Source organism: Bos mutus, chromosome 2 (genome assembly GCF_027580195.1).
Source record: "Bos mutus isolate GX-2022 chromosome 2, NWIPB_WYAK_1.1, whole genome shotgun sequence".
Lineage (NCBI taxonomy): Eukaryota > Metazoa > Chordata > Mammalia > Artiodactyla > Bovidae > Bos > Bos mutus.
The window spans coordinates 59,580,636-59,607,100 of NC_091618.1; the positions used below are offsets into that span (position 1 = coordinate 59,580,636).

The 26,465-nt window shown below is 39.9% G+C and overlaps 1 protein-coding gene and 1 long non-coding RNA gene across 2 annotated transcripts in view; one reads left to right on the forward strand and one right to left on the reverse strand.

Annotated features, from left to right (window-relative positions):
- LOC138992062 (uncharacterized) overlaps positions 1–25,780 on the forward strand; it is a 254,200-nt gene extending 228,420 nt beyond the window's left edge. The window contains exon 6 of the long non-coding RNA XR_011467872.1: positions 25,677–25,780. This is a non-coding gene — a long non-coding RNA (uncharacterized lncRNA). The remainder of the gene's footprint in view (positions 1–25,676) is intronic.
- The window catches only part of CNTNAP5 (contactin associated protein family member 5), a 1,036,258-nt gene that overhangs the window by 681,728 nt on the left and 328,065 nt on the right, over positions 1–26,465 (reverse strand). The gene's annotated exons all lie outside the window — the stretch shown is intronic.

Genomic DNA, 26,465 nt, shown 5'->3' on the forward strand with positions numbered 1-26,465 from the left:
TGAAGCTGAACCTCCAATACTGTGGCCACCTGATGCAAAGAGTTGACTCATTGGAAAAGACCCTGATGCTAGGAAAGATTGAGGGCAGGAGGAGAAGGGAACGACAGATGATGAGATGGTTGGATGGCAACAGTGACTCAATGGACATGGTTTTGGGTGGACTCCGGGAGTTGGTGATGGACAGGGAGGCCTGGCATGCTGTGGTTCATGGAGTTGCAAAGAGTTGGACACGACTGAGTGACTGAACTGACTGACTGTTTGTGTATTTGACCCACAAAGGAATATTCTCCTTTATTTCTAAAGTATTATTTGCTGGTATGAGGTAGTGGATTTTCTAGAACCATTTGAGCCACCACCTTGAAGGGAGGGCTTTTGCACTTGCTTGCATAGCTGAAAATCATCAGGGAGTTAAAGTAACATGTATAATGCCACCCACAGGCCTGTTGCAGAAACAATCACCTTGAGTTAGAAGTTGAACAAGATCAATTGTTTCCAAATATGGTTTAGAGTGGTGGAAACCTTAACACACACACACACACATATCATCATCATCATCATCCTGTGAAACACTGCTTGTACAACACAGAAGTGGAGCAGCTCTGGCAATAGGCAGTGAAGCCCTGTTGCCCAAGGCAATCCCTGAGGCAACTTCTTAGAATCCTTGAGATTTGAAATCCACATGACCAGATTGTCTTTGAGCTCACTTTCAACCTCAAAATTATATATTCCACATAATTAACTTCTCTAATTGGAGGAAGATAAGCCCAGGCAAAACAAACCAAATGACAAAAAGGCCTATTTGCCTGTTGCATGTATGATGGTTACCCTTTATACACATACACAGATATATATACTGTATACTCGTTCCAATACATATCCCTATTTCTTTTCAATATTTTCAAAGTAAAAATTTAACACCAACATAAAAACTATTTTTGATAATATGTTTTCATAATGTGATGGGGAAATTTTTATAATATAAAATACACTGTCTGAAATACATTCCTAAAATGGGAATGGACGTCCATGAATGGACGGATAGATTGACAGCTGCTCTTTTGCCCCTTTCTTGTTTTCCCATTTCTGTTCCCCTCTGACCTTGAAAAAACCTAATTATAGGAATGAGATCTCTAGGCAATTTAACCTAATTCCTGTGCTTTTTTGAATGCACGCCATGCTTTGCCTAACCTGTTGATTTTTTCCCTGGATAAAAAGAAGTAGATATAAAGAATTAAGTATTTAAAGAATGACTAGTTCTCTATCACCAACAACTCCCTTAGCAATCCTGCAGGCAGTTCACACGGGCAAGCAAACATCTGAAGAGAAAGTCAGAGTCTGCACTCTGTGGAGAAGAATGCAGGACCCAACCTCCTGCCTCGATGATTCATTGAGATTCTTCCCCTCTTTTCCCTTTAATAGCAGTCATGGCAGAGCATAATCTTGGGAGTTGGTATCAGACCTGAGTCCACCTTCTTCCCATTTGTCAGCTTTTTTGATTAAAGCACCTTTCCCTTCCACTGAGATTTGCCTGTCAATTATTGGCTTTTGAGCAGTGAGCAGCCAAACCCAAGTTTGGTAACAGATAGATGGATGGATAAACATATAGTTGGATAAATAAATACACATGTTGTCTTTAAAACATCAAAATAATGGTGAAGTTATAAGAGATTTTTTCCTTCTTTATAAGCATTGTATTGTATAAAAAGAGCATGTACTACTTCTATAAATGGAGGGAAAAAAACCATTAATAATTATTAATTTAAAAAAGCAAAATTAGGCATCCTGAGCTCCAGGCTGGGAAAAGCAGGCTAAGATGGAGTGGAGGCCCCTATCATTATTCACATAAAAATAATTCAGTCAATTGATGCCTCAAAGTGTCCCCTCAGCTAAAGCTATGAATCAACTCTGTGTTCTGCCTGCTTCCAAAGACAAAATATAGGTCTCTTAGGACCCACTATGGAGATTCAAACAAGTCACTGCAAATCAAGGAGAAATGGCTTTTCTTATGCGCCTTGGCAAGGCACTTTCTAATTTGAACTATGCTTCCTTTGCCCCTAAAGACTGGGAAACTACAGGTTGTGAAACATGAAAATAAGTAATAGAATGCAGACAGAAATTCTCCATTAAGTAGTTCAGATGAAGTAGCCAGAGATTGCATGTTGCCAGCTCCAGAACTGCACATCTGAAAGCTTTAGAAAACAAGGTATCATTATTACATTATTCTCTGTGAATCCAGCACTTGGAAAACATACAACATCTTGGCTTTTTCCACAAATCACTCATCCATCTTATTTCTGAAAAAATTAACTGGGGCAATAATCAAAAGCTACTTTGAAGAAAAAGAAATATTATACAGTATATGTTTTACTATTAAAAAAAACAATTGAAGTCTGTGATTTAGCTCTATTGACAGAAGATGACAAAATAAAGAAAACTACTAAATTCATCTGCAAAACCAAAATAAATAAATAAATAAATAAATTCATCTGCAAGTAAAATTCTGGTCCCAGACAAATCATTAACAATGGAATGAATAACAGGAAAGGTCTAGATTAAGATTTGTGGTATTCTTCCTCCAACCCCAAACCACAACCACAAAGCCCTGTAGCTTTGTTGGGTTCCAGACTATTCTCTTAGGGATAAATTGCCTGGGTGCGTTGAGTATCCCCAGTTTGCTCCATGGGCAGGAATGTGGTAATTCAGAAGGTAGCATAAACCCAAGTGCTTGAAAAGTGCCAAAGGTTGAAGGGGTATGAAGACAGAGACAGAAATTTTTTTTGTTGCTTTCTTCATTTTTAAATCAAGGGAAAAAATAAAGTATATTAATGTGGTTGGTTAATCCAACCACAAACTATTATATGTAGAATGAATAAAGGACAAGTTTCCCCTTACTATTTCCATTTACTATTAGGGGAAGCAGACTGCCTGAAATCGCCCACTCTGGCCAGGCAACATAGTAACCATCTGTGTCAGTTATTTGAGGACAACAGGTTCTAGTAAGGCACACAGAACTAACAAGCCACCACCAACCTGAAGAATTCGAGAATAGTCAAAAGAGGATGCCACGTGTCTTGCCACCTCCCAGAGTCCTTCTCATTAGCATCCATTTTTGCTGAACAATGTGTGTACCACCAGAAAAGATCCTGAATCAGAGTGATTGGCTAGAGATAACCCGGAAACTAATCCCATCATCATAAAACCCAAGATCGAAAGCCACATGGCAGAGCAGTTCTCCTGGGTTCCCTTACCCTCCTGCTCTCCGCCTGGGCACCCCTTCCCAATAAAATCTTTTGCTTTGTCAGCACATGTGTCTCCTCGGACAATTCATTCTGATTGTTAGACAGAGCCCATTCTTGGGCCCTAGTATGGGTCCCCTCTTCCTACAACAGTACAATATAGCACAGGGAACTATGTTCAATCTCCTGGGATGAACCATAATGGAAAAGAATATTAAAAAAGAATGTGTCTATGCATAACTGAGTCACTGCTGTATAATAGAGATTGGCACAACATTGTAAATCAGCAATACTTCAGTAAAAAAATAAGTAAAGAGTTATAGAAAAAAAAAAAGCATCTATTGAGACAGAGAAAGAAAGACATATGGAGAGCAGAAGCTAAATTTTGGATTTCTCAGGAATTCCATCAACAAAAATTGTCCTTGAAACTTGGCTTTCTGTTGGCTGCTGTTCACATCTTTCTTGAGTGGGCTTCTGACCTTCAGTATGGCCTAGTGCCAAGATATGGGGTTGACTATGTCTCCTGAATTCCAGTTATACTGAAATTAGGGATGATCATCATGAACAAGTTCCTATTATGGTAAGAGAGAATCTAGAAATTTTGTCTCTTCTGTTACAAATATATTTAATGATTTGATTCCTAAAAGCAAGTTATAATAATTTTTTCCAACCACACCTGACTGGTGATTAATCATGTAACAATTGAGAGTAGTTACCTCATAGACTATTTTAGTATAAATTGAATTTGCAAGCCTGAGCAACATTGCATATTGATGATGGCACAGGGTTAATTGAGAAACAATGAGGACTGTTCTACAAGTGGATACACTGTAATTTCCAGCCTGTTCAGAGCCCTTATTCATTCAATAGTTCCCTGCTGAAAGGACTGATCACTGAAAATTATAATGCTAAATTCCTACTCAATTGCAAAATCTACTATTGCCCCAACCCTACATTTCTCCAACTCAATTCATATTTCAAGCATTGTACTTTATTGTTAAAATAGACTTAATGCTTTCAGGACAAAGAAGTTGCTCTTCATCAAGACATATAAGACCTCCTATAAACCAGTGTCTGTCAGAAGTGCTAGATTTATGGCTCACTGAATCACTCACCATCCTATTTCCAATGCAGCTTCTAGACCCTCAAAGTTGTCTGCAGATTGTTTCTTGCTTCCTTTTACTCCACATCCATTTCTGTTAACATTTCTAGACTCCCCAGACCTTCACTTACAGCCATAAGTGAGAATTCCCTTCTTTCTAGCCTTAATACAATGAAACAGAAACTGAGCAGGACCCTGTGGGGCCCTTCTGGGTGCTCTCTGGATCTCCCATTTCGTGTTTGTAGGAAATAGATCTCATTCAGCCTCCTTGATCTTCCTAAGTTGCTAAGAGTAGGTTCAAACAGTTGCCAATTAGGGAACGGAGGGGTTGTAGAGCCAAGGGAGGAGGGCCAGGAAACAATAGCGCAGCCCTTGGTCAGGGTCCTGATTCCTCCTCAAGGGATACACACAACAGTATCTTTGAGCTCTTTTTCAGGAACTAAGGCCCCTGCCCAAGTACAGGAGGGTAACCTCAGGCCGAGCAAGAGATTGCTGGAGCACAGCCTCTTATCTCACCACCACCCAATCAGAAGAAAGCCACACTTGATGCAGACTTCACCCCAAATGCTGCCTATAAAAGCTTTTCCTCAAAAATCATCAGGGAGTTCAGGGTTTTTAAGAAGGAGACACCCATTATCCTTGCTTGGCCCTGAAATAAGCCTACATTTCTCTGCTCCAAACTGTGACATTTTTGGTTTGTTTGGCCTTACTGTGCATTGGGAATTTGCATTAACAAAACCATTCCTATAATCACATCACTAATATTCTCTTGCCCTTAATTTTTAAGTATTTGTTTCTCCATATTATATTCCCTAAGGGTAAAAATCCAGTCCTATTAGTTAGGAAAGTCCCAGATCTTAGTTTAGAGGCCAACATATAGTAGGGTAATAACATACAGTAGTTTTATTGAATGAATACACATATGACCATCAGGTGACTTGTACAATGGCTTACTGTTTCCAGTGGGAATATTAGAAAATTAGAAAGTCTGAAGACTGGTTTAAGAGTTGAGTAGTGCTGTGGTTTACCTGGTGTCCCCCTAAATTCATATATAGAAGCCCAATGTTACTTGAAATAAGGCTTTTAAGAAGTAATTAAGGTTAAATAAAGTCACAAGCATAGGGTCCCAGTATGACAGGATTGATGGACCTATAACAAGAGGAAGAAAGAGATCTATCTCTTTGCAAGAATACGATAAAGAAAGACAATGTGAGCATGTATCAAAAAGACAGCAGTCTATAAGCCAAAAAGAGGGTCCTCACTGGGAACTGAATTGGCTGATTGCTTTGTCTTGGACTTCAGCCTGGCTGATTCCTTCATCTTGGACTTTCAGACTTGAACTGTGGGAATTAAATTTTTGTTGTTTAAGCTACTCAGTCTTTGGGATTTTGTTAATGGTTGATTGAGCTGATTAATACAGGCAGCAAATAACAATGACACATGGTAGTATATGTGTTTAAATGTTACTCTTTCTATTCTTCCCACCCTCTCCTTGCCCCACTGTGTCCATATGTAAAATAGATAGCCAGTTGGAAATTTGCTATATGATGCCAAAAGCTCAAACTTGGTGCTCTGTGACTACCTAGACGGGAGGGATGGGGTGAGAAGGGGGAGGGAGTCTCAAGATGGAGGGGATATATGTATGCCTCTGGCTGATTTATGTTGATGTGTGACAGAAACTAACACACTATTGTAAGGCAATTATCCTCCAATTAAAAATAAATAAAAGCAATGACAGTTTATAATAATAGTCTAAGAAATAAGAAAAGAAAAAAAAGCCCATCTGAAGAGGCTCTAAGAAGTCGAATAATAAGACCTGAAGTTCTCAATGATTATCAAAGTGAAGAAACTCAGTGGTTGCTGGATGCCTTTCAAACTACTAGGGACAGACACTGAGTTTTGTTTATAGATTCTGTCATTGTAATCCAACATTTTGAAAAATAGCAAAGAAACTGTCAGTGAGGTGGTTTATCCGCAGAGCACTTAAGCACTTGCATAAGGGCTGAGGTCTGTCAATATCAGATTCCAATTGTAAGCCTGTCTCAGTCATTCTCCTGCCAACCACAAACTCCCACTGTGAATCTGGTTAACTGCTTGATGAAACTTTGTCTACTTATCCATAACTTAAAAAATAGCTCTTTTAATGATATGTGACATTGTCCTTGAAATCATCACCTATTTTTCTTAATGAAAGTTTCCATAAATCCCATGGGAACTTTGAGACTCCTCTTACAGGGACATTGTTTGAAAAGATCTAAAAATAAAAGGCTAAAAAAAGGCTTTTTGAAAGAGTCATTAGGGAAATTGATGAGGCCTGTTTTCTTTTCTTACTGACTCAAAGTCCTCATTATGGGAGGGGATTGAGGACAGTAAAGGGGGCCAAGGAGGAAGGGAATTAAATGATAATAGGAAGTTATGATTGTAGCCAATCTTGACCTTTTCTTCTGAAGGGACATAATGAGAAAGAGTTTACCAACCTTCTAAGTAGGAAGTTCCATATATTTGCAAGTTTTCTTTATCATTTGGCACCTTCTACCTCTCTTCTCCACCCACCAAAATGCATGGGTACACAATCACACACACACACACACACATTTGCTGGAATGTAACTTAAGGATCTTAAATTATAGACCACCTATGCTTGCATTAATACCTACAGCAAACTGACTGTGTAAGCTATCCACCTTTCCTTTGTAATGGGTGCTTAGAGATTATCTCAAGAAGTATATCTAAGGTCTACTATGTGGGAGACACTATTTCAGGAACTTGGGATAAATCTGTGGAATAGAAAAGAATGCCTGTCTTGTGGAGCCAGCCTTCTGTTGATTTCACGTGGAGTAGCTTTGTCCTTTCATCTCTCAGCTATCTTGGTGGGAAACATGGTTGGCAAGGAGAAGGGGCCACAGGACATAGTCTTTGTGGATGAAGATGCAGAGTAGCTGAAATCTCAGGAAGGAACAGCTATGGTTGATAGCCAGGGACTATCAACATCTGGAAGCTGGGACCCAACACTGACTCTGCCACATCAGAGTTAGTGATGCCTAAGTCGTCATTCCTTGTGTTCCAACCCACCTAATAACCTGAATCAATGTCTATCTTCCCTACTCCAAAGGTTGCCTGTGAGTCTCAAACATGAAAATAGAAGTCATTTTCTTCCAAGTGGATTGACAATTGTTCCCCAGCATCACGCTCCTCCTGTTGCAACTTCTCTATCAACTTTTCAACCTCATTCACTAGTTCCCTTTTACTGAATATCTGTAATATATGCTGAGTTCTATAAGTCAATAATCTCATTTAATCTCTTTATGTGTTTTATTACTATTTTTATTTTATAGATAAGGAGTCCAACTCTGAGAGTTGAAGCATTTGCCTGAGTGCATGGTTCATAGGATTTGAAGCCAACTCAATCTCATCCATAGACATGGGCTTTTCTCCCACTTCACAGTCTCTGTTTTCAAATTATACAACTCTACAAAATGATTTTTTTTTAGCACACTATGCAGTAAGTTTGCCAATTCAGTGCCTTTATATTTATATATTAGTTCATCTTTAATTCCCCAAAGAGGAAAAAAGCTGAAACTTCATTCAAGAGATAAATCTATAGGTCAAGAGGCACGGTTTCTCTCCCTGATTCAGCTTAACTTCTTATTTTTACACTCAAACACACTGATCCTGTTCTTTTCCTGTGGTAACATTTTAAGCCTGTTTAAATAGTTTCTGGCTTAAATCTCCCATGTTTTTAATTTTTCATGAATTTACTTTAAGCCTTCTGATAATTCAAGCTGTTACATAAAATAGCCAATAAAATTCTTTACACATCTGGTTTGATTTTAGTTAGCAACTTTGGGATTTGCTCTCCCTGTCAAGGGAAATGGAAATAGAATACTCCAGCCCACTAGCTGAGCAGGTAATAAAAGATAATTTTAGAAACTTGGGCAGAGGCTGGGGAAAGGATTGGAGAGGAGTCAGACTGTGTAGAAGTGTCCAAGACTGACTGTTAGGCTTATGGGGTCATTAATCTCACATCTACCTATTTGTGAGAAAATATAACTTTCCTTTCTGAAGTCTTCCAATATTGGCAATGAAGGGAGAGTTTTCATGTAGGGAGAGGGTATTCATGTAGGTCCAGTGTTTCTCCCTTGTAACTTAACTTGCTGTGCAGAGAACTTCTCGTTAAATACTACTGCTCCATTAACACTTTGGGCGAATGTAGAGTCTTGAATCTCTTCTTATGTCCTAAAGCCCAGCATACTTGAGACTAAAAATTTCAAAACAGTGTTTATCCAACTGTAAAGTGCTTAAAAATCACCTGGCAGCCTTGTTGTATACTGCAGGTTCTGATTCAGTAGGCCTAGAAATCCTGCACTTTTAATCAGTTCCCAGTTTTCAGAGGAAAATACTACTAAAGCTCTGGAAGACCAATGGGGAAACAGTGAAGTACTTGTGAAACTAAGAAAAACATCTACAAACAATAAATGCTGGAGAGGGTGTGGAGAAAAGGGAACCCTCTTACAGTGTTGCTGGGAATGTAAATTGGTGCAGCCATTATGGAGAACAGTGTGAAAGTGAAAGAGAAAGTCACTCAGTCATGTCCAACTCTTTGGGACCCCATGGAATTCTCCAGGCCAGAATACAGGAGTGAGGAGCCTTTCCCTTCTCCAGAGGATCTTCCCAACCTTCCCAATCTGTCCCCAGGAGAGAACCTAGGTCTCCTGCATTGCAGGCGGATTCTTTACTGGCAGAGCCACAAGGGAAGCCCCAGAGAGCAAGAAGGAGGATCCTTAAAAAACTAAATATTGAACTACTGTATGATCCAGTAATCCTACTCCTGGGTATATATCTAGGGAAAATCATAATTGAAAAGGTAAATGCACCCCAGTGATAATTACAGCACTATTTACAATAGCCAGAATACGGAATCAACCTACATATCCATCAACAGAACAACAGGTAATGAATATGTGGAATATATACACAATGGAATATTACTCAGCCATAGAAAAGAACAAAATAATGTCATTTGCAGCAACATGGATAGATCTAGGGAATATCATTCTAAGTGAAGTAAGTCAGACAATGACAAATACCTTATGATATCATTTATATGTAGAAACTAATTTAAAGCTGATACAAATGAACGTATTTACAAAGCAAAAACAGAATTATAGATCTCAAAATCTAACTTAAGGTTACCAAAGGGTAAATGTTGGGGAAGTGTAAATTAGCAGTTTGGGATTAACACATACATACACACACACACACACACACACACACACACATAATTCCAAGCCCAAAACCCTAAGTCTACAGATTTTAGGTTCAAGATAAAACCTTGGTGAGAAAAATCAAATGAGGAATCAATGCCCAGCAAGATGGGTTCTAGACATAACAGATATGGGTGATGTCCATGAACAGAGCCTTTTGATCCCTGCCACTGGAGGAAAAGACTGATGAGAACCAGGCTAGCAAAGATGGGCAACCAGAGTGAGCACCTGTGTCCTGGGAGGAGGGTAGCAGATGCTGTCTGTGTCACTGCCTGTTCTGGTGGGGGCACTGCAGTGCTCTCCTGCAGAACCCTCACTGTTAGCCCACTTGCTCTGTTTGGAGATGATTCCACCCACACTCGTCCTCTACCAGAGATGCACATATGGCCATCAATTGGCCAGACAATATAGGTCATATTCCAAGCTATCAAGAATTGTTCAGCCAAGATGTCACCATATGGAGCTTGGTTCTGGACTTTGGTCCAACCCACTAGAAAGGAAATATTACTTTCTTTGTGTTTGACACACTGCCAGGCTGTTTTCTTGGGATTGCTTATGGCTAAGTTGTCTCTATGTGGAAAGGTCACAGTAGTGGGAGGTAAAAAAGTGACCTAAGAGTGAGGGAGTGGGAGAGAAAAAGCCTCCAGGACATTTTATTTTTTATTGGAGTATAATTGCTTGACAATGTTGTGTTAGCTTTTGCTCTACACAACAAAGTGAACCAACTATATGTATACATATATCTCCTCTCTATTGAGCCTCCCTCCCACCCACCATCCTAGCCCTCTAAGTTATCACATAGCACAGAGTTGAGCTCCCTGTGCTATAGAGCAGCTTCCTGTTGGCTATCTGTTTTACACATGGTAGTGTATAAACGTCAATTCTAATTTCCAAATTCATCCCACCTTCCCCTTTCTCTTCTGTGCCCACATGTCCTTTCTCTACCTCTGCATCTCTATTCCTGCCTTGCAAATAGGTTCATTTGTATCACTGTTCTAGATTCCACATGTATGTGTTAGTATACCATATTTGTTTTCCTCTTTATGGCTTACTTTATTCTGTATGACAGACTCTAGTTCCATCCACATCACTACTCCAGGTCACATTTTAATTTCTGTATCCAAGGTTACCTGGAACTGGTGTAGTTTGAAATTATCAGCTGGATAAATCAATCATGTTTCATCTTTTATTAAACCATTGGAGTTGAGGTTCTGTCTAATTCAATCTCTTGCTGTCTGACTAATAAAAGGTATTAAAAAGACAGAGCTAAATACAAGAAAGAGGAGGCACTGCAGGGGAGTGAAAAATGCATTTGAGTAAAAACAAAAATGAGGCCTGATTAAAAGAGCATGTAGGAACCTCCAGCAAGTACATGTGTAGGCAATTATATAATAAACGCTATAGAACACAGATAAAAATACATCTCTTTCTTAAAATCTCAAAAGATGATACAATTTATAAAAATAGTGTTTGGGAGCTTTGTCTTCAAGTCTCCTAAACCCCTAACTAACAACTTACAGAAAACAGTCAATGACTTCTGGCTAATTTTGATTCTTTCTTTAATTCTATGCGCCTAGAATTCTATCTTTCTGTAGCTGTACCCAGGTTGAAAGTGAAAAAGTGAAAGTTGCTCAGTCATGTCCGACTCTTTGAGATCCCACAGACTATAGTCCCTGGAAGTCTCCAGACCAGAATACTGCAGTGGGTACCCTTTCCCTTCTTCAGGGGATCTTCCTAACCCAGGGATCAAACCCAGATTTCCTGCATTGCAAGCGGATTCTTTACCAGCTGAACCCAGGGAAACCCGTACCAGGATTAGGCGCCCATTTTAGCGTAACTCTTGTTTACTGCCCACTCCATCTGACTTTAGTTCATTTGCCTGCCTCTCCCAGAGGGCTCCTTGGAAGCTAGGGTTGTCCTTTTTCTCCATGAACCCCAGTGCCTTACATGGAGTCAGTGCACAACAAAGGGAAAGTTGAATGAGTGAATGAATGGCTGAAGTCATCTTCAAAAAACACTCAGGACACATTAATACCTTTGGAAATACAGAAATCAAGTTGTGTCTGAATATTCTTTTTTATACATAATTTTATTTATTTTTGGCTGTGCTGGGTCTTCACTGCTGTGAGGGCTTTTCTTTACTTGCAGAAAGCAAAGGCTACTCTCTAGATGCAGTATGTGGGCTTCTCATTGCTGGGATTTCACTTGTGGTGGAGCACAAGTTCTAGGGCACCCACGCTTAAGTAGTTGTGGCATGTGGGCTCAGTAGTTGTGGCTCCCGGGCTCTAGAGCACAGGCTCAATAGCTGTGGCACATGGGCTTATTTGCTTCTTGGCATGTGGGATCTTCCCAGATCAGGGATCAAACCATTGGCTCCTGCACTGGCAGGCAGATTGTTTATCATGGAGCCACCAGGGAAACCCCTGGGCACTCTTATATAGAGGTATGAACTGAGAGATGCCATGGTCCCTTTTTGATTGATAATAGTTTCTTCTCTATTTTCTGATAATTATTCTTGCTTCCTGCCAATTTATTCACCACATTGTAGCCAGAATGTTGTTTTTAAATGGGGGACCTCCACTTAACATCTTTTGACAACTCTCCAGTTCTCTCAGAATTCACCATGACCATCAGGAACCTGAAGGATCTGGCTGCTGCCTACCTGACTCCTCTAACAAATGCAGTTTTAATGAGCTCCTCTCAATGTAGTGATTTCACTTAGTCTGTTCTGTCTCTGGGTCTGCTTTTCTATTTTTCTCTCCATGATTATTCCTTCTTACAGGTCAGACTTGGCTTAAATGCCGCCACTCTGCCAGTCCTCAGAGAGGACTTCCTTGGTCCTTCTGATGAGGTCAAGCACTCTCATTGACCATTATTCCCAACACTTAGCATAGTTCTGGAGCAGCTAGAGCTCATTATGAAGATGGATGTTATGAGGTTGAGGAGGAGGGGATGAGGAGGTGGGGGTTGATGATGGCGATGATGATGGTGATGGTGGTGGTGATTTGATGGTGATGGTGGTGTTTGTGATAACGATTGTGGTGATGGTGTTGATGATGATGATGGTGGTGGTGGTGATAATGATGGTGATGATCTGGAGATGTGAGTTAGGTCATGTCTCCTCATGCTAAAACAATTGAGTTCCAAGAAGATGTAGCCATTTTCAATTTCTTTCAGATCTCCCACATATTTAGTGCCATGGATAGCTGAAGACTACAATTCACTTTAAAATGTTGATATTTTATAGAAACGGGCAAAAGTAGTGTTTTTGGCATTTGTTTCTAAGTTGAACACCTGTCTTTATTATTTTGACCTACATCAACAGCTGCAAGGTTGATGTTTAGCCTCTAAAGAAGAGTCAGATATTCCTGAGACTGTGTTCTGGGTGCACAGTTGCTTCATCTGTCTGCCACAAACATCTGCACAAGAGTTTGCAATGTGGAACCAGCTAATTTTGAAAATCCCCACTTAGAAAATGTGTGCTGTGACTGAATGCATAGATTTACATGTATATCCTCCAGACCATCTGGCTGTGTGTCCAAACAGGCACTGGCCCCTTTGAGTTGATTCTGGAAAGTGATGTTAGGTCTCTGTATCTCTCTTCCCCACATGCTGGTACATGATACTGCAGGCCTTGAACTCAATGACAAAACAGATCTCCCAAATATTCACAAGAGGGAAGGAGGGTATTTCAACACAGGAGAAATTGCTAGAAAACATAATTCATGGTGAACTGCAATTAATACAAGAAGGTATATTTACTGAGAGGAGGAAAAATAGGTTGGTATGTGTACTTTTGGGGCTTCCCGAGTGGTGCTAGTGATAAAGAACCCACCTACCAATGCAGAACATGTAAGAGATTCAAGTTTGATCCCTGGGTCAGGAAGATCCCCTGGAGGAGGGCATGGCAACCTACTCCAATATTCTTGCCTAGAGAATCCCATGGACAGAGAAGCCTGTCAGGCTACAGTCCATAGTTTTGCACAGAGTTGGGCATGACTGAAGCGACTTAGCACACATGCACACCTATACCTTTATGTAAAAGGAGATCAAATACATGGAGTCAGGATGCAAAAAACAAAACAGAGCAACGAATAATTCAATTCCTAGGCAGAAGCTCTGAGCACTGGAAGATGCAATCGAGGCCAGAGATCTGGAGAGGAGGCACGTTTCTCAAAGGGCAAAGGGGGAACTTGTTAGAGTTAACTATATTCTAAGCTAAATATTTCTTCCAGCATACTTAGCTTGCCTAGAACTGCTTTGGTGGAGAGAAGGATTGAATTAATACATTAAGAAAATGAGCACTTAAATGCAAAACAGAGCAAAGGACTAGATAAACCATGCTTTATTATTATTATTATTTTAATTTTTACTATTTTTAATTTTCCTTAAGAGCAAATGCAGTAAGTCTCCTACATACAAATCTTCAAGTTGTGAACTTTCAAAGATGTGAACATGGGTTCACATGTCCAATCACATAAATTAGTTCACTTGTCTCATGTTCGTTGTCATGTGTGTGTATTCTTCACAGGTATTTACGTTTTTATGCACTTTATTGTACAATACTATATACAGTACAGTAGTTCAGTATCTTTACTTCAAGCCCAGGATGTCCAGAACCAGGTTCAAAAGCAGAAGTGATACAGCTGATACAGTTCTACTCAGACATCACTGGATTGTTTTTACAAGAGGGTAGACTGAATCCAGTAAGCAACCAGAGTCTGTGCCATCAGAGTCAGGTGTGAGGGAAATTGCAGCTTGCCCTCCGTCTCCTATCGCTGATGATCCTTCAGCTCTACCATCTCTCACCTCCCTTCCCTCTTCCAGTGAGTAATTCTTCTTGCCTGTTCACCTGATGCCAGCCCCTGTATGCCAGCTGTTGTATACCATACCACTGTTCTTTTCAAGGTACTGCACTGTAAGATTTAAAACATTTTCTTTATTCTTTTGTGTTTGTTTTTAATGTGTATGAAAAGTACTAGAAACCTATTACAGTACTGTACTATATAGCTGATTCTGTTAGTTGGGTACCTAGGCTAACTTTGTTGGACTTATGAACAAATCGGACTTATGAAAGCACTCTCTGAATAGAACTCATGCAAATATAGGAGATTTGTCGTAGTCTACTTCAGCAAAAGTTTTCCCTGAAGCAGTCACCTCTTGTGGGTGTCATCTCCGAAATAAGTCCCCAAAGAGATCAGAGACAAAATAAAAAAGTCAGGATCATCACTCTAGGCCTGATAACTTACTGTGAGCAAGGACGGGATGGTAAATGGTGTTCAAATAGAAAATCCTGAGAATAAGGCTTGAGGATGCTCCTAATGAGTGGGATATGAGTGGGTGTGATGGTCACTTTCACCAGGCAGTGTGTGGGTATGCCAGGCAGAACCAAAGGTAGTAAGCCAAGCTAAGTGGTATAATCTAATAAGGCAATTATTACTATGCAATAAGAAAAGATCTTTTTTTCCAAAATAATATGAATAAAACTTCATTATAGGAGGAGAGCCAATGATACCACACTATACATAAATCTTTCATTAATGATTTCCTTTCAAATATCCAGGATCTATATGAAGAGAGGATAAAGACAAGAAATCAAGTGTGACAGATGAGGGCAAAATGAACAGAGCAATGTTAGTACACAAATTGCAAAAGGCATGAGAGTTTAAGAGGGTGATCGATTCTGTACTTTATTCAGCAAACATAGGCTGTCTGGATTTTGGAGATTACATAGTGCTTCTGCAAAGAAAATAAAGATTCAGAGACTATCAATTGCAAGTGTTACCTAGTCCATCATCAGGGCAAAAGAGCTCATGGTTGTGGTAATTACAAACTGATGTCCTTGTAAAACAAGCAAAGCCTAATCACATGATTGCTAAATCACAACCTGGAGAAAAAACAAGTGTGCCCTTAGATAATGCAACTTTTCCAGAGAAAATGCAATTTTTTCTTTTATTTTTCACTTTTCACCCTGTACAAAGATATTTGTATTTGAAGGTACATTTGTCTACAAAGCAAAAATCTGTTCTGGGTAGAACCCCCGGATTCTGTAGTCCTGTAACTCAATCTTATGGACAAGTACACTTGTCTCCAGTTTTTCCAGGTTAAGACTGCAGGAGAGTCAAGCCCTTTGGCCCTCTGATCACCTTTATAGAAACAGCTGGAGAACCTGCCTGCAGAGAGCTGCTGTCTGCCCTCAGGCCAAATGTGTTTGTAAGTCCTGGCAGCAGTCAGTGCATTGAAAGAAGGCAGGGGGGTTCCTGGCAGTAGTTAACTTGAATCTTCCGTCTTCAGGATGAATTCAAAGTCCTTCGTGTGGCCTACCTGCTGTCTGCTCGTCTTCCCTTCCCACTCTCACCTCCTCTGCATTCAGCTTGCAGCCCTCCTGACCTTCTTTCACTATACAGTAAGTCCCTTACATATGAATGAGTTTGATTCTGAGATCTTGTTTCTAAGTCTAATTTTTTTGTAAGTCCAACAGAGTTAGCCTAGATACACAACTAACACACTTGGCTATATAGTACTGTACTTTAATGGGTTTATAATACTTTTCATACAAATAATACACACACACACACAAACACAAAAAATAAAGAAAACATGTTTAATCTTATAGTTGAGTTCAGTTCAGTCGCTCAGTCATGTCCGACTCTTTGTGACCCCATGAATTTCAGCATGCCAGGCCTCCCTGTCCATCACCAACTCCCGGAGTTCACTCAGACTCACGTCCATCGAGTCAGTGATGCCATCCAGCCATCTCATACTCTGTTGTCCCCTTCTCCTCCTGCCCCCAATCCCTCCCAGCATCAGAGTCTTTCCCAATGAGTCAACTCTTTGCATGAGGTGGCCAAAGTACTGGAGTTTCAGCTTCAGCATCATTCCCTCCAAAGAACACCCAGGGCTGATCTCCTTCAGAATGGACTGGTTGGATCTCCTTGCAGTCCAAGGGACTCTCAAGAGTCTTCTCCAACACCACAGTTCAAAAGCATCAATTCTTCGGTGCTCAGCCTTCTTCACAGTCCAACTTTCACATCCATACATGACCACAGGAAAAACCATAGCCTTGACTAGACGGACCTTTGTTGGCGAAGTAATGTCTCTGCTTTTGAATATGCTATCTAGGTTGATCATAACTTTCCTTCCGAGGAGTAAGCGTCTTTTAATTTCATGGCTGCAGTCACCATCTGCAGTGATTTTGGAGCCCAGAAAAATAAAGTCTGCCACTGTTTCCACTGTTTCCCCATTTATTTGCCATGAAGTGATGGGACTGGATGCCATGATCTTCGTTTTCTGAATGTTGAACTTTAAGCCAAGGTTTTCCCTCTCCTCTTTCACTTTCATCAAGAGGCTTTTCACTTCCTCTTCACTTTCTGCCATAAGGGTGGTGTCATCTGGATATCTGAGGTTATTGATATTTCTCCCGGCAACCTTGATTCCAGCTTGTGTTTCTTCCAGTCCAGCGTTTCTCATGATGTACTCTGAATATAAGTTAAATAAGCAGGGTGATAATATGCAGCCTTGATGTACTCCTTTTCCTATTTGGAACCAGTCTGTTGTTCCATGTCCAATTCTAACTGTTGCTTCCTGGCCTGCATATAGGTTTCTCAAGAGGCAGATCAGGTGGTCTGGTATTCCCATCTCTTGAAGAATTTTCCACAGTTTATTGTGATCCACACAGTCAAAGGCTTTGGCATAGTCAATAAAGCGGAAATAGATGTTTTTCTGGAACTCTCTTGATTTTTCCATGATCCAGCAGATGTTGGCAGTTTGATCTCAGTACCTTAAAAGGTATAGTAGTACCAGCTATGTAACTGGTGTTTTTACACTTGCTTCCAGACATCCTGGGCTTGAAATAGTGATGCTGTGTTACTGTACTCTACACGGTACTGTACAGTAAAGTACACAAAAGCACAACTACTTGTAGAGGATGCACACATGTGACAATGTGCGCCAGACGTGAACTAACGTACGTGATTTGACATGTGAGTGCATGTTCACATCTTTGAATGTTTGTCTGTAGAGGACTTACTGTTAATGCTCCTTCCTCCTTGCCTCCTTTAATCTCCGCTCTGACTGTCCCAGTCTCCTCTTCTCTCTCCACATGGATCATTCCCACCCATTGCTAACATATCAGCCTGAATATTTCTTGTTCTAGGAGATCCTTTCTAGCTCACAGACTAGGCAGGGGGATTCTGCTATTGGATCACTTCACATTTGTAACTCTCTGTTGTAATGATCTGTGTTTCTTATAGTTATCTATCTTTATCACTGCAAGAATATTTGGGCCCAGTGATATCATTTGGAGAACAAGATAACAAATTTGTGTGTGTAAAATAAAATACTACAAAAATCAGTGCTATGAAAACCAGGTGCATATTGATGAGGCTATTCTGTGCAAGGAAAATCTGAATGGAGTAGGTATTGCTAAGAGAGCTCAGTAGAAGGCAGTTAGGAAGCCATAGAGGAAGTGTGATTTATGCTCACCTCAGCCTGGACACAATCTGAACTTTTGACCACTTATTATCTTAACGCAGGGGTTTCCCATGTGATACAGTGGTAACGCAGGAGATGCAAGAGACGTGGGTTCAATCCCTGTTGTGAAATAGCAACCCACTCCAGTATTCTTGTCTGAGAAATCCCATGGACGGAGGAGCCTGGTGGGCTACAATCCATGGGGTAACAAAGAGTTGAACACGACTGAGCATGCACGCACACATTGTCTTAATGCAGACATCCCAAACAGCTGCACATGTCCTAGAGACTCAAGATACTTAACCAGTCCCTTATTCAAAATAACTTGTGATGGTCTATCCCTTAAGGAAATATTTCCTTTTTGTGTCAGAGCCAATCATAATTCTTGCAAGACTTCAACAACCCTGTATAAAATCTTTGCTTTTGTAAGCCCCTGACTCTTTTCTCTTTCCTGAAATATTTTGTTTTGTTTTGTTTTACCTGACTCTGTGTTTCCCAAATTGCAATTCCTAAGACCCCCAGCTCTTTGTTCTTTGCAGCCTTGATATTAATTATTGTTTCACATTTCTCAGTCATAAAGCCAGAATGAATTATGACTTTGATGCCTCACTTCTCAGAGAAAGTTGAAATTAACATTTAATCATGGACGTGAAAGCAGTTTTGAAAGAGTAAACTGATTTGCAAATAATGTGGCACAGGGGGTTAATGCTCACCATGTATAACACACATTCCCCTAAATTACCCAGACACCCTTGAATTTAAACTAAGGCCATCAAACTAGTTCCAATAAACAGACATATCTGGAAGTGATGTGTTTCATTCATGGACCAAGATAGAGGCCAGTGGAAAGAGTGTTAGTCGCTCAGTCACATTTGACTTTTTGTGTCCCCATGGACTAGGGCCCTCCAGGCTCCTCTGTCCATGGGATTCTCTAGGAAAGAATACTGGAGTAGATTGCCATTTCTTTCTCCTTGCCATTTCTTCCCAAGGGTCAAACCCTGGTCTCTCACATTGCAGGAGGATTCCTCACTGTCTGAGCCACCAGGGAGGCCATTCATCCAGGTGGCAAAGGTGGAAGATGAGGGGAATCTGCCCCATCCACACCCAACTATATATAGTGTGAGAAACACAAGGTTGTGGGCTTCCCAGTTGGTGCTAGTGGTAAAGAACCCACCTTCAGAAGACATAGGAGATGTGAATTCAATCCCTGGGTTGAGAAGATCCCCTGGAGGAGGGCATGGCAACCTACTCCAGTATTCTTGCCTGGAGAATCGCATGGACAGAGGAGGTCTGGCAGGCTATACTCCATAGGGTCTCAAAGAGCTGAACATGACTGAAAGACTTAGTACTCACACAAGGCTGAATTTTACATTGAAATTTCATAAGCATGTCTTTTGTGAGCAGTTAGTATTAGTGATTACTTAGATGAAGTGGAGAGCTTGTGCATAAATACACAAATAAGGAAATAATGAGAAAGAAGGTTAAGTAATAATTGTATGTTGTTGGCTAGGTTTAGTGGTTCTTTGCTAGGATGGGATAGAGTCTGATATTGGAAGTAGGAAAGAGGGGAATCTATGTTTGGCCACCATGAAACATTTAGCGATATCATTAACTTGGAGGGCAAACCATATGCACAGTGAACTGAAGGGAAGAAGCTGGAAATCAGAATGTGAGAGGTGTGTATTGGCTGTGTTTGTTGAACTTTAGAAGAAAGAGATGAGCTCAGGAAAGGATCCACCGGTTGACATGTAGAAACACAAGGATTTGAGCGCTTAGAGAAATTTGAAGTCTTCAGCATTGGAAAAAAACAAAACAAAACAAAATTGTGTGCTCCTAGAAACACAAAAGACTTTGAGCAACCAAGGTCTGGTAAGTCCTCTGAGTTAGATAATGCAACCCAAGGCAAAGATCAAATTAAAGATGTACCATTTTAATGTGTTTTTTCCAAATAGGTATTTGCTATGGCCTTGCAAGAGAAAGGGTTGGAGAATAAGACTGATGAGACAGAAGATAAACGTTTTGCAAAAAACTTTGAGTGCTATGGTTACTGCCACACAGAACTAAGTGGAAATACATTGGTAAGAAATCCTCTAGTTTTTGAGGCAAATATACATATGTAGTATCAGTGCAGATGGTGACTGAAGTCATGAAATTAAAAGATACTTGCTCCTTGGAAGAACAGTTATGACCAACTTAGACAGCATATTAAAAAGCAGACATTAGTTTGCCAACAAATGTCCATCTAGCCAAGGCTGTTGTTTTTCCAGGAGTCATGTATGGATTTGAGAGTTGGACTATAAAGAAAGCTGAGCGCCAAAGAATTGATTCTTTTGTACTGTGGTGTTGGAGAAGACTATTGAGAGTCCCTTGGACAGCAAGAAGATCCAACCAGTCCATCCTAAAGGAAATCAGTCCTGAATATTCATTGGAAAAACTGATGCTGAAACTCCAATACTTTGGCCACCTGATGGGAAGAACTGACTCATTTGAAAAGACCTTGATGCTGGGAAGGATTGAAGGAGGGAGGAGAATGGGATGACAGAGGATGAGATAGTTGGATGACATCACTGACTCAATAGATATGAGTTTGGGTAAACTCTGGGAGTTGGTGATGGACAGCAAGGTCTGGTGTGCTGCTGTCCATGGGGTCGCAAAGAGTCGGACACAACTGAGTAACTGAACTGAACTGGTAAATATGTAAACATAAATGTATCATGGATTTGGAGCAAAAATGTCCTGCCCTTTTAATATTTGTTCCTTAAAACGGTCCTTTTAGCCCCAAATTTCTGTGAACTGGAGGTGAGATAAGAAAGCTGGGTAGACCCCAACATGGGTATTTCCCCTGATGTTCATTTCCTCTAATGTTAGGGAAGATCATAGTAAAAGAAGAACCTTCCAGAGAAGAGTCTAAGAGCCCTGAAGACCATAAAGGAGGTGCCTTCAGGGAGCAAATCAAGCCCCTACCTTCAAGGGAAAGAGGATCTGCAGCATTTGCTAAACAGGATTGCCGAGTGGCATCAAGTCAGTGACTGTGTAGGATCTGTCATCTCCCCTACCCTTTCCTGGGGCTTCCTGGATAATGCCCGTGGTAAAGAATCTGCCTGTCAATGCAGCAGATACAAGACACATGGCTTTGATCCCTGGGTTGGGAAGATCACCAGGGGTAGGAAATAGCAACTCGTTCCACTATTCTTGCCTGGAAAATTCCATGAAGAGGGGAGCCTGGCTGGCTATGGTTTATGGGATCACAAAGAGTCGAACACAACTGAGCATGCAGGCATGCATGCTAGGCTTTCCCTCTCTGAATGGCAATGCCTGTTGTGGTTATTTTGTTACTGTCTTGCCTTTGCATATTGGATGTATATGTGTATGGGGTTGGGGAGGATAATGCAGAGAGGAGATGAAACTTTTGTTATTTTTTAATTTGAGATATTTATACCAAGAGAAACCACATCCAGACTTTATGGAGATGCTACCACACAGTGGGACTTTGAAGTAGATGCAATGACTGGATGAGATTTGGGAATACCTTTCTACAGGAGGAGTGTTGTTGCCGAAAGCTTGGCCTCTCTGTACACCCGTGCTGAATCAAATCTCAGTGACAGAGTTTTGAGTGAAGTAGAAAAGGACAGCTTTAATGCCTTGAGAGACAAAGGGAGATATACCAAGCTTCTGCTTTGAAAAACTATCTGTCCTAATCCAGGAAGATTTGGTGAAGTGTTTTATGACAATGTTTCAAAGGTGGGGTCTCTGTCAAGAGACCTGCACTCTCTTCATCTCATCTCAGATGGTTGGTTTCCTAATCTTGATGACCATCTCTGGTCCTTTTAATTTTGCTTCAGGTGGTTTTCTTGGCTGCTCCTCCTTTAATTAGCAACTGTTCAAATCTGCCCTTTGGAACTCCAGGAAGGTCTTGGAGGGTGAATTCTTGCTTACAAGAAGTGGGGAGACAAAGGCCTCTATGCCTGGGAGCCCCATAGGGCCCTGCTTGATTTCCATTTAAATTCAGTGTGTGGTGAGTCAGGAGAAGGTGAGACTATGTGTGTGTGTGGGTGTGTGGGTGTGACAGGTACGGGGTGACAGAAAGGCTGATGGTGACAGAGACTGTTCATCACAGTCTGTGTCCTTCACTATCCTCATCCATGACACCAGGTCTGTCCAGTGGACTGTTAGAATATCCATTTTGTGCCATTTCTGTCCAGCTAAGAACCAATGTGCATACCTTCTCATTTTGTTTTCTTTTCCAATGAAACTACAAGGAATGCTTGTTCGAAATGGCATACAAGGTGGTGGAGGGTCACCTAATTCCTTGTGAGCTGACTTGAGAAATAAATCTTTGTGGCATTAAACCACTAAGATGTCAAGGGTATTTTTCTATTGTGGCCAGCTAGCACTATGTTGACAAATGGAATGAAAAAAAAAAAAATGTGCCCTAGGACTTCCCTAGTGGTCTAGTGATTAGAACTCTGAGCTTCCAGCTGCAGGAGGCACAGGTTTGATCCCTGGTAGGGGAACAAAGATCCAACATACCACACAGTGCAGTAAAAAAAAAAAAAAAAAAAGTTCCCTAACATTATAATCAAATGAAGAGTAGCCTATATGTTAAACAAAACTATATAAAACACGCATGGAGAAAAGGCAGAAAGAAAATAGACTAAAGCAACAATAGGGTGGAAAGGGGGGATATAAACAGAGTTTTTAAAGACTTTTCTGTTTTGAACTTACAAACATAACATACTACTTAGGAGAGGATTATTCACAAATTGTAGTTACTTTTTGATTGCCTATAGGATTCCTTTAATTGCTCATTTCTTGCTGCACAAGATTGCCTCCTCCAAAGAGGCTGTGGCAAAATCAATCAAAATCAAAATAGTAGTAACCACTGCCATAGGGACAATCAGAAGGAAAATGAACTCATTTCTGAAATAATAATATACTTGAAGAAAAATTGTCAGAAAGACTCTATTATGCACTGAAGTTTACAAGGCTGAAGTCGAGTCCTTGCATGGTAGACCTGCACCCTCCCTCTACACTTTACCATGGGTCCCATGTCAATGACTCACCCCCACCTTGGCCTGGGATGAGCACCTGAGATGGAAACTCGACAGAGAATCACATTCTTCTCAATAAAAAGCAATCCAGAATGATCTGCACAACTACTGAAAATAAATAAGAAATTGAGGACCATGTTCAATTCTCTGGCTTTCTGAGAAGCTCAGACTTCAAATTCAATATAGTCAAGGAATGTATCACTCTGAGACACATAACTGTGGCATATACACTTAGCTACATCAGAGGCACAGTATGAGTGAGGTTCTTTCTTCTCTTAGAGAAAAATGAATAGGCTGTCACGATCACAACACTTTACTCTAGAAAATTCCAGTACGTGTCCATAGCCCTTAGCATAAGATTCAAATGCTGACCCACGGTCTATAAGTTCTAGAGGCATTTTATCCTCTTTCTCTATATCCCAATCTTATATCTCCATTTTTATTTTGTTCCTGGACTTCAGTCACTGACTTTCTTTCAGTCCTTCAAACAACATGCCACGCCCAGGGCATTTGTACTTGTCATTTGTCATTCCTGCGGCCTGCAATGATTTTTCTCTGGTACTAAAGATGTCTAAAACCTTCTTAGCAGTATGTTATAGTCCACATAGCATCTTTTCAGAGGGGAATTCTCTAATCTCTTAATTGAGATTATTTCCAAATCTAACACGAGCCCAAACATTCTTTAAAATTCTATCCTGTTTTCAAAACACTCTTCATTGTTTGAAATTATCCTACTATTTAACTTGTTAATTACTATTGTGCTTATCCGTTCTGCCAGACACTGTGTCTCTGGAGATTAGCATTCTACTTGTCCTACAGAAAATATAGTATGTGGAATAGTAGCATTAGTGGCAGTCTAAGCTACAAAAGTGTGAGTTAATATAGTGAGCATCCACAGCAAGACAAATAAGAGCTATTCCAGTTTAATCATGCTCACCCTTCCCCTGTCCCACACCATCTTCTCTTCCATCCCTGAGAATATTAGAATCAACTTCACAATTGCCTTGTTTGTCCCTCCGATATATCATGGTTTTCCTAATCTGAGGACTCTGTTCATGACATTTCCTTTTATTCTCTGCTGTCAGACAGCTCAGCCTCCCAAACTCAGCTCCTTTCAGGTTTCTTATCAAATCTTCCCGGTGCATGACACATCACTAACCCCAGTCTTTGTGCCCACTGCCCTCAGGGGCTCCACTTTAACAATGGTAAATATTTATAATAATTATCTGCTATTTGCATTTCAGCCACTACCAGAAAATTCCTTTAGGACAAGTTCTGTGGCTCACTTAAAATGCCCCAGAACAAGGCAAACCCCGTAAGTCTCCCAGATTTAAAAATATTATTGATTGACCAAAAAGTCTAATTATTTTAAAATAATTTTCAACAAGTACCATTCACATTGTGAGCTTAACATTATCTTTCTACAAAGTGTTATCAATAGTTTTTTTAGTTTCTTAAAACCTACTTTAAATAATTTCATTTTCTTTAAATTATGCATTGGACTTTTATTACTATTATGTCCTGATATTTAGAGAACATATAATCAGTCAAAGACTTCAGTGAAATTTAGTTTAAAAATGTTTGTATGATAAGATTTCAGAAATTCCACTGTTTGGAATCTATCCTAACAAAGTGATCTAACACTGCAGATGGAGAAATACTCATTTAATATGTGTTATATTGAGTACAATAGAGCAAGTGACAACATCCTAAATGGTCTACATTAGAAGAAAGCCTGAATACCTTATTATACATCACAAGAGAGATTATTTTCAAGAATAAAGAAAAATTTTAATATTTGTTGACATATTCAATGGATTCTTTAACAGGCCATAAATTTGTAACTGTGAACATTCTTTATGCGTGCTGAGGTTTCTGGTACATTCAGAACAAACTTGCTAAATGAAGGATATTCTCAATCCTATAGGTTTTTTTTAATAAAAATATTTACAAATAGTTCCAATAATTTATATATGTATGTTTTTGCCTTCTTTCACAGTATCTTCAGTTTACATAGCAAAACTTGTCAAATAAATAGTTTCTATGGTTCTCTTGAATGTTTTATCAGATTTAGATTTATGTGATATCATAGGCTTTCTCAGTTTCACTCCCTTCTCATACAGAATATGAATTTACCTAATTAAAATTAGAAGCTGCGTCAAAACATTCTTCCCAGAAGTCAAGCTATTCAATACGCAATTATAGATTTTTAAAATTCAAATTTTGTACATATTTGAACCTTCATCATTTAATTTGTTCGTGTCCCTCCTTGCTTTTGTAGGAATAATTTTCAATATATTCCTATTTGCAAGCCTTGTTTACAATAATGGTAATTTTCTAAAGGCCTCAGGAGGTAAGGTTCTTTGGCCCTACATTTGTTGAATACTTTGAAAGAATGATGTTCTTTGAAGAGTTTAAAAGATACTGGGAAGTGTTCCCAAGTAAAGGGAAAAATTTTAAACCATAAGCTAAGTAAAGCATTATAAGAGAAAAATATGTAAAACATTCCTTTTTCATGAGTTCTAAACTGTATATGCTTTTCACCTTGTAGCATGCCTGAAGCCACAGTGTATCTCCCCATCAGTGGCTGCTGGTTAGCCATCGTGTAGCTGTGCTGGACCCAGAAAAACGTGTAGATTGGACAGAGCTAGGGTATGTATTTGTCACTCTATGAGCTATGTGCATTGTTGCTACTACAATATTGAGTTTAATTGGTATTTTAAATGGTACTAAAATATTATATTATTCAGCATTGAAAACACATTGTTTACATCAAAAAGCAACAACACAGAAGATAACATTGTGTTGGATATAGAGACACGGATGTGTCAGAGGTAAGTTGGGACAGCCAAACTCTGAATGTGAAAGAATTCTAGAAATATCAATTTTATTTTGCATCAATTTTCTTTGTATCTGTGCACAAGAATGACGCCATGATAAAAACCTCTGCCTATATAATTGAAACGGGTCATTCCAAGACATACAAAATAAAACTTCTAAATGATAAATAAGAAAGCATGGTGTCAGTGTTCATTTGGTAGCATTTTTCTTTCTTTATTTTGAAAGAATCGCGAATGCGTGCATGTTTAGTCACTTAGCTGTGTTTGACTCTTTGCGACTCCTTGGACTGTAGCCGGCCAGGCTCTTCTATCCATGGGATTTTTCAGGCAAGAGCACTGGAGTGAGTTGCCATTTCTTGCTTCAGGGGATCTTCCCAACCCATGAATTGAAGCTGTATCTCACCTTAGATTAAATCATAGATGTATGCATATAAAGAAGACCAGAAGAATTTATCTTCAAATGTCAGTACTGGCTATCTCTGGCCTGTGAAATTTCAAAT